We start from the raw sequence: 9,520 nt of genomic DNA, 5'->3' as shown, positions 1-9,520 counted from the left end.
TCCTCAGGTCTTCCTCATCCTCAGATGTGAAAGGAGAGGTTTAACCACAGCTTAAACTGGAGAAAGTCAATTCCCTCCCATTCCTCCCTGTGGCTCTGCCCAACCCACCCTAACTCCTTGGCTTGGACTCAGCATCTGAGACATGTTGTCTGCTCAGGGTCAGGGAGCTAGGAGCCCCACAGGCTTCAGGCTTCGAGCTGGGGTCCTGGTACGACTCTCAGAAGGGGCAGAGTTGCATGGGGGGCTCCGCATTTAGGGACCTGGGGTTTGAATGCCACCTGGTCACCCCCTTCCTGCTGGACAGTGTGGACATAATCACAGTTTTCACTTCCGGGGGTTATTCAGAAAATTAGATGAATATGTGAGGATTGTTATTAACATCAACTACCTTATGGGGCTCGCTCAGTTTTAAATTAAATACATGTGACAATGGAAAGCACAGTGTCTGATAAACAAGACTAGTCAACAAGTCTTCATTCCTTTCTCACCCATCTGTTACGTAGTTTGGCCACATTACAATTCCAAGATGATGACAAAGGTGGTGTTATTTCTATGTACTCACGGTCCAAGGCACATAGCAGAAGCTCCATAAACGCTTGATGAAACGGAGAAAAGAAAAAGGAAGAGAAAAGAGAGGAAAGAAAGGCTTGCAATTCTAAAACGTATTTTGAAAGATGAAAACAGAGTCATTTGTCAATCACACTATCAGTGCAATCTATTATTAACACCATATGAAAGAATCACTGTGCATTTTTTAAAAGCTCCATCAAAAGGCAACTCCTTTGTTTCTAGCTGCTGGAAGGAAGTGAACCAGGAGGCTCTGATTTCTGTCCCACTGGCTCTGTGATCTGGGTTTCCAGCTCAGCCCTTGGCCTCGGGCCTTGTAAGTCCTATCGCCTGGGGGCAGGAGGGGACCTCCGTCCCCAGGAGGCCCACTCAACCCCAGATGTTCCTGTGCTCATGAGACCAGACACCAGAGGGTGTGAGAAGAGCAAGACTGGCCAGAGGAATCACACACAGGTCAGAACTTGGGAGATAAAGCCTCTGCCTGTCTCCTCACACTGGCCGCAGTCAGCAGGGTTGGCCGGGCCCACCCGCTGAAATAGCGACTGCCTGGAAACTGTCACCCCCATCCCCCATCACTGCCTGAGTCCTCCAGAACTTACCCCTCCAGAGGCACAGAGTGTCAGGGCAAAAATGACGAAACACCAACTCAGCTTAGAAAGGGCCCGAGTTTTACAAAGACTTCTGCAGAGATGCCCAGCAGACAGGAGCCTCTGGAAAGAAGAGGGTCCCTTCCACCTCACTTTGGGGTCTGCAAACCAAGGCCAGTGTGATTAAACACTCTGGCACAGAGATGGGACCCAAGTCCTGACATTTTCCTTCTAAGTTTAAAGTCACACGATTCCCGTAACAGTGACAAGAATACACGGAATTTCTGTAGTTCCTCTCCCTTGAAAGACCTCAGAGATTTTAATTCTTAAACATTTTTTAAATATTTATTTCTATTCATGTGTTTATTTGGCTGCTGCTAGGTCTTATTAATAGTTGAGGCATGTGGGATCTAGTTCCCCCACCAGGAATCAAACCCGGGCCCCTTGCATTGGGAGCACAGAGTCTTAAACCCTGGACCAACTAGGGAATTCCCTTAAATATATTTTTATCCTCATACCCTCTCTAGTGACTAGGGAAGGCCACAGCCCCGTATTTTACAGACAAAGAGAACTAAGGCAGGAAATAGGATTTGACCAATTTAAGACTCAAGTATACATACAACTTTGGTATTTTCTGTGCGGCCTTCAAACCACCCTGCACCTCTCTTTAAATGGGGTTTGATGGTGGGATTTTCCACATATTCCATCTTTTCTCACCCATAAACTTTGAGTTCTGAGCCCCTAAAAGGCAGCTCCAGTGAGTTATTTGTTGCCCAAACCTCCAGGTACCTATAGGGGAGGAAACGTTTTCCTTGACTCCATTAGGGTCCTTGGCCGGGTCTGAAAATTGACCTAGTGAGGATAGATAAAGAGTTGACGGCATACAACTTTCATGGAATTTTTACATGTCCATGGGAGCCCTCACAAAAGAATGAAGACTCAAAGAATCAACCAGAACAGGAGGCTTCTAGACAAAGAAATGAAGCATTGTAAAGAAATGACAAGGCAGAGGAGTCTGGGCTCGGGTAGCAAATGGTAAACATGTAATGGGAAGAGAGGAGTTTTACAGGGTTTCCATGTGCACATTTCTTACCCTAAATTCCATCGCAGTTGATAAGAATGTCTTCCTCCTTCTGGTCCGAGGAAGGCATTCTTCACACGGGAGATTCCAGATGACCCATTTCAGGGAAGGAGGGAGAAGGGGAAGGTCAGAGGGTTCCTCCTGCTTCTTGTCTTTTTCTCAGACTCCTTGAGTTTAAGATGCTCAGCATTCCCAAGAGCCCTATTTTGGGGTTGTGTGCCCCGAACCCCATCAGAAGCAAACCAACAACTACAGACATGAAAGATTCAGCCCTTTCAGCCACTGTTCAGATGGGAACTCGTCAAACAGCAAACAAATCATGACACAATGGCTTGAAGAAAGCATATGAGGATAAACTTTCTATAACCCCCCAGCAATTTTCTCTATATTAAAAATCACTATCAGAAAAGGAAGCCCTCCTACTGTGTTGGTGGGAACGTAAGCTGGCATGGCCACTATGGAGAACAGTATGGAGGTTTCTCAGAAAACTAATTAGAGAGGCCATATGATTCTGCAATCCCACTTCTGGGCATACATCTGGACAAAACTGTAATTCAAAAAGATATTGATACGTGCCCCCTATGTTCATAGCAGTACTATTGACAATAGCTAAGGCATGGAAGCAACCTAAGCGTCCATCAACAGAGGAATGGATAAGAAAGATGGGAGATATAGATATATATATGCAGGCTGCATATGTATACATATATATGTGTATATGTGTGTGTGTTTATATATATATATTATGCAGCCACAGGACAGAATGAAATAATAGCATCTGCAGCAACATGGATGGACCTAGAAATGATCATACTAAGTGAAGTAAGTCAGAAAAATAAAGACACACACCGCATGAAATCACTTATATGTGGAATCTAAAATACGACACCAATAAACTTACCTACGAAAGAGAAACAGACTCGCAGATACAGAAACCAGACCTGGCGGAGGGGGTTGGAAGAGGGAAGCACTAGGAGTCTGGGGTTAGCAGATGCTAACTATTATACACAGGATGTATAAGCAACAGGTTCTTACCGTATAGCACAGGGAACTGTATTCAATATCTTGTAATAAACCATAATGGAAGAGAACATGTAAATGAATACATGTAGGTATAACTGAAACATTTTGCCATACAGAAGAAACTAACACAATATTACAAACCAACTATACTTCAATAAGATAATTTTTTTTTTTAAAGATGGGGCTGTATAATTGTCACCCTTGGTCTCTGAGTGACTGGGATGAACAAAGCCCGCGCTGTCCCATGAAGGCCATGTAATATCAATAAGAAAGAAAACTCTGCTTAAAGATCTTGGGATCTGAGGGGTTATCTTGTTTCTGCAGCACAGTCTCACCTATTCTTGCTGACGCATGCTTCCTATGAATGTTTTACTGACCTCACAAATTCACAGCACAAAGAGGGGAACCATAGACTAAAATGCTTCTCGTGTGAACCTGACTTCCTTCTACCTGACTTGGTACTGCTGCAGCTGCTACGAGAAACACCATTCACTGCGGCTCCTGGAGGTGCCATTCCTGTGGAACACGACGTATGCGAGGTAAATAAAGCACTCCACTTTCTGTTTTTACTTCACTGATTTTCAGGTTACTGGAAATAATCCTTTCTATTTGCAAAGCATTTTATAGTTTTAAAAGCGCTTTCATTCAAAACATGTCCTTTATGAAATAGTCACAACCCTGTAGGGCAGATAGCAGTCACTTTATTTTAAAATCAAAGGGGTTGAGAGCCCTATAGTTTAAGGGATTGTGTGAGGGTGCCAGTTAGTAAGCGGTAGAGCTGGATTTGCTCTTTTGTCTGCTGGCTCCCAGTGTGGGACTGAGTCAACCACGCCCTATTCCTGCAGCTCCTGACTCTGACAGAAGCTTCGTTCTGTTTTCTTGTTGTTGTTCAGTCGCTCTGTCGTGTCCGACTCTTTGACACCCCATGGACTGCAGCACACCAGGCTTCCCTGCCCTTCACAATCTCCCAGAGTTTGCTCAAACTCATGTCCATTGAGTCAGTGATGCCCTCCAACCATCTCATCCTCTGCCCCCCTCTTCTCCTTTTGCCTTCGATCTTTCCCATCAGCAAGTTCTTTTCCAACGAGTTGGCTCTTTGCATCAGGAGGCCAAAGTATTGGCACTTCAGCATCAGTCCTTCCAATGAATATTCATGGTTGATTTCCTTTAGAACTGACTGCTTTGATTTCCTTGCTGTCCAAGGGACTCTCAAGACTCTTCTCCAGCACTACAATTTGAAAGCATCAATTCTTTGGCACTGAGCCTTCTTTATGGTCCAACTCTCAAATCCGTACATTCCTTTTGTTTCCATCTACTGCAAGGAGATCCAACCAGTCCATTCTGAAGGAGATCAGCCCTGGGATTTCTTTGGAAGGAATGATGCTAAAGCTGAAACTCCAGTACTTTGGCCACCTCATGCGAAGAGTTGACTCATTGGAAAAGACTCTGATGCTGGGAGGGATTGGGGGCAGGAGGAGAAGGGGAGGACAGAGGATGAGATGGCTGGATGGCATCACTGACTCGATGGACGTGAATCTGGGTGAACTCTGGGAGTTGGTGATGAACAGGGAGGCCTGGCGTGCTGCGATTCATGGGGTCGCAAAGAGTCGGACACGACTGAGCAACTGAACTGAACTGAACTGAACTAATTCTTATCAGGTCTCTCTTAAGCGCAGGCACTCTGTACTGATCAGCTCCTCATCATTTTTGGTTTTCTGCAATCTGATTGTTCAAAAGACAGTCCGCTGGCAGAAACCATCCATCACACACCCTTAGGGCAGTGGAGCCACCCTGGCTGGTGCGTCCAGAAGAAACTGTCATCCTCTAGCTTGATAAATTAGAGGTTGACTATCTGGTCAGCCCTGAACTCCCAGCACCCTGCCTTGGTTATCAGTCCTGGCCCTGATCTTGAAGCGGCTGACAGCCTGGGCTCTGAGTCATCTCACACTTGGACTTGGCGAAGTGACTCAACTATATGAAGTGTGGGGACAGTGAGCACCATATTACTTCTCACCTCCTCTCCCCAAACCTTCAGGAACTGTTCCTCTTCCATCACACTCCATCTGCTTTTTCTTTCCCCTCCACGTTTCTGTGTCTGCCCCTCCGGGAAATCTTTTGGGTTGATCAGGCTTCTTTCTTTAATAACTGGCTTTAAGCAACTGAAATCTCCCTTTTCTGGGTCCCTGAGCCCGGAGATGTCAGCTGGGCTAGGGCTGAAGGACTCAAAACTTGGAAACCCTCCTCCATCTAGGGTCTTCAAGGTGACATAGAGAGAGGCCTCCTCCACACTCCCCCCACTTAGCACACTGGACCCACGTTATAAAGTGTAAAGGAAACCACCCGTGTGGTTCCTGTGGTTCCTAATCTCTCCCATGTATACATGAGGTGACACTTAACTCAGTCTTTGGAAGTAAATGTCATCAGGGGCCCACACTTGCCTTCATGTCACCATAGAGACACACCTGGCAAACAGAGAAGGAGGGCTGCGTCCATCTCTCTAGGACCTGCCGCCAGGACCGCAGCTCCCCCGAGGTGCGTGTGCCTGACGCCCATCACTCTCCCAGCAAACCCGACGTGGTCGGTGTGGCTGATTCTCTTCAAGAATCACGGCCGATGCTGAGTCCCTCTCCTGGGAAGCAGACAGCTTTCAGGGTGACCTCTGGGAGACCCAGCTGCTTTGCTGCCCTCAGGAGCTCAATCTCAAGGCTGGAAAGAGCAGCAGGTCAGAGAGGGAGGGAGAGGAGTTACTTGCGAGAGAGGCTGGGACCTGACACCCTTGGCTGCAAAGCTTGCACCTGGACACATCTCTCCTCCAACAACAGAATACAAAGAAACTGCATGGGACTAAAAATAACCATGTGCCTGCACAGTTGGGGCAAATTCTGGACCCAAAAGATACAAAGAGACCCAACAAACGCACTGTCACTTTTGAAGAGCCTGGAGCCAAAACAGGGGATCAGGAGCAAAAGCAGGGTCCTACACAAGCCCCCAGCACACAACACCATCAAGGGGTGGGCAAAGCAACCAAGCCTGACCCCTGGACACACCCCTACCCTCACCCAAAAGAAGGAAAGGCTCTCCGCCTCTCAGGAAGTGGATGAGCAAGGGAACCTGCTGTTCATTCTCGCCCTCTGCTGCTGCAGCGGGGGTCCCAGTAAAGGCTGGCCTAAATTTCTTTGCTGGTCTCTAATCAATTTCTATTGATTAAGGAGGCCAAAAACCCTAGTCGGTAACACCCCAAAAGAAGCATCTTCTCCTGCTGCTTCTTTCCTCCTTCTTCCCAAAGCTCCCAAAGCTGGAGTTGGGTCACTGAGTCCTTTGCAGCCAGGGGTGCAAATAGGCAGGTCCTTTGTCCTAAGGGCCCTTTGTAGTTTCCAGTTCCAGCTCTGACCTACATGACCAGGTAAGAATCCTCCCATGATATACCTACCTGGCACAGTTGACCTGTCTTTTGTGTTTTTCCACACATCCAATTTCACATAGATTCGTATGTTCATTTGATCAATGTCTTTCTCCCCATTAGGCTAAGCTGCTTGAAGGCAGAGACCAGCCAGTTTTCCTTACCTGGCAAAGAGTGGGCACTCAATAAATATTTGTCGAATGGATAAATTAATCTTTTCTGCTGACATTGCAGGAGAGAATGAGCTTAAGCTCTGGCAAGAAGGATTAGCTCAGTGCTAGCTCTGGAGCTGGGCTGCTTGGCTGTAAATTCTGACTCTACCATTTACTTCCCATGAGACCTTCTGCAAACATCCCCGATCTGTTCACTGCCTGGTCCCAAACGGCCATAATAGCAGTACCCGCTCCCGCTCGATACAATTGTTTGGAGAGCTGCTTGAGCTAACCCATGTGACTGTTTCAAACAGCTTCTGGGAAACGGAGATGTTCAGTCGACATTCGCTAACTCCAGCCTACCTGCCGATGGTGAGACATGCCTTTGATTTTGCCTTTTGCAAGACACAGGAGAAGCATGATACCTTACACTTATTCAAGGAGGCAGTCTTGAGAGTTAAGACAAAAAAAAAAAAGATGCTCCAACTATAATTATTCAATGAAGATCCTGGATATCTAGAGACGGTGATCTTGTAACTAGAGCCAAGGGCACGGTTACCATAATACAGATAATGAAGATTGTTGATGGAATCAGGATGGAAGCTGTGGGGAAACTCTGGTGGTGAATAATTGGCCACAGGGACCTAGGGTCTAAAGAGATTCAGTGGGCATCCCTGGCAAAGCCCATTTTAAAGATATTTTTGCTGTGGGCCATTTTTTAAGTCGTTATTGAATTTGCACAATATTGCTTCTGTTTTATGGATTTTCTGGTTTGTTTCTGGCATACGGGATCTTAGTTCCCTGACCAGGGATCAAACCTGTATGCTCTGCACTGGAAGGCGAAGTCTTAACCGTTGGCCCACCAGGAGAGTCCCAAAGCCCATTTTATTAAAAAAAAAAAATCTTCTAGATTTGATGAATTGAGATTTGCCCTTTATCACAAGCTCAGAGCTCATCCAAGAAAGGAGTGTCCAGGTAAAGCACACGTGGTTAGGAGGACACCCAGCTACCTTTGCTGTGTATCCTGGGCGTGTGACTCAACCTCTCTGAGTTTCAGCTTCCTCATCGGTAAAGTGGGAATGGTAACGGGACACCAGTTTGCCACTGTAAGGATTGAATATATAATAGCCCACAACAACACTCCGTAAGCGTCAGGACTTAAAGGGATCAAAAAACACGCCAGGCTTGGAGCACAAACCTCTCTAGAGTCAATGGACCAATGATGGTCCGTTTTTCCTAAAAGGGAGATCATCTGAAATGAGAGTCTACATAACATCACAGGTCATGGACAGACGTTGGGTCTCATAGTTAAGGACCTAGAATGGTCCAGTTCAGAAGGCTGGTGATGAGGAGGTCTGAGGAAAGACCCTATGAACGGGCACAGAGTGTGAGACCACCCCAGGGCCCTCAAGTAGGGGTGGATGCTTGGCCGTCTGGTGGAGCAGGTGGCCATCTCTGGGAGGTCCTTCCTCGCTGGAGTCTTCAGGCCCAGAGCGCACCTGCCCTGCAGCTTCCCAGCTCCAGGTGCACAAGTTTTCACACCATAAGTTCCTTTTCTGCTTGAATCAGACAAATTCAGTTCCCATCACTTGCAACAAAGAGTTGCAACTCCTAATGCAGACTCCCCAGACCAACAGTCAGGACCACTAGGGAGAGGCTCATGAATCTGCATCTTTGGAAGCATCCTAGGTCATTCATACATCCTGCAGTTTGAGACTCCCTGCTCCTACTGGACTCTGAGACTGCAGCCAGCTCTGATACTCTCTGATGCTGTGGTTCTTTGGTTGTACCAACTCCTGGCCCTGCTCCATGCTGCCTGATCCCTCAGGCAGTCTTCAGAGGCTGAAGCCCTCTCTCTGATGAGGAGAGAACAGGGAAGCAGATGGCCCAGACTCCCCCCAACCTTCTCCACACGCCACACTCATTTCTGCCCTGAGTGTGTCACCTGAGCCTGGGTGCTTGCTTGTATTAATCCATAGTTAGAGACTGGACATCTTCTTTCTTGGTAAAAAGTAACTGCCTTTTCCAGGAGCCCTGACTACATTGTAGGGAGAAAAAATCATGACATACTGACTGTACTTTCTGGACAACTTTCCAGCATGAGATAAGTACGATGTCATGGAATATGGGATGTTGATCTCCCATTAAAAATAAGAAGCACCATCTTGCCACCCAATGGGACAAGGGTAATAAATTCTGTTCTACAGCATCCAAGTTGTTTCTATACTGCTCTAGCATTTTGAGCAAGAGAGCAATGATGTATTGCACCCCTCTCCCCCAGTGATGGCAACACACTGGCATATTTCCCTCCAATTCAGCATTGTGTTGTGTTTGGCTCTGTGAGCCAAACTGAGCCACCTTGGACATCATGGTGACGCCCTTCGCCTGAGAGAGTCACCCACAGGCCCAGTGGGAGCCAGGAGAGCCCCTGGGAAGGGCAGGACTGCCTTGGCTATTTTGAGGTGGGGGGACTTCAACAACTGTGCTGAAATGGAGATAAGCGGAGAGGGAGGGGATTGTTCTCAGTCAGTCAGGATGCTGAGCTGTCTCACGCCTCCACCGCTGCACAAGCTCACTGCTGGTTCTCTGTCCCCAGATCTCCTGGGGGACAGTCCTCCTAAAAATACCACTGTCATCAGGTTTATTCTCCCTCCCCAAACCTGCACAGCTGCCCTCCCCCCTCCCCAAGTGTTAGATGGTTTCCAAGCCC

The sequence above is a fragment of the Bos mutus genome, chromosome 5 (genome assembly GCF_027580195.1).
Source record: "Bos mutus isolate GX-2022 chromosome 5, NWIPB_WYAK_1.1, whole genome shotgun sequence".
Classification (NCBI taxonomy): Eukaryota; Metazoa; Chordata; class Mammalia; order Artiodactyla; family Bovidae; genus Bos; species Bos mutus.
The sequence above is the reverse complement of the archived record's forward strand: the minus strand, read 5'-3'. Positions refer to the sequence as shown.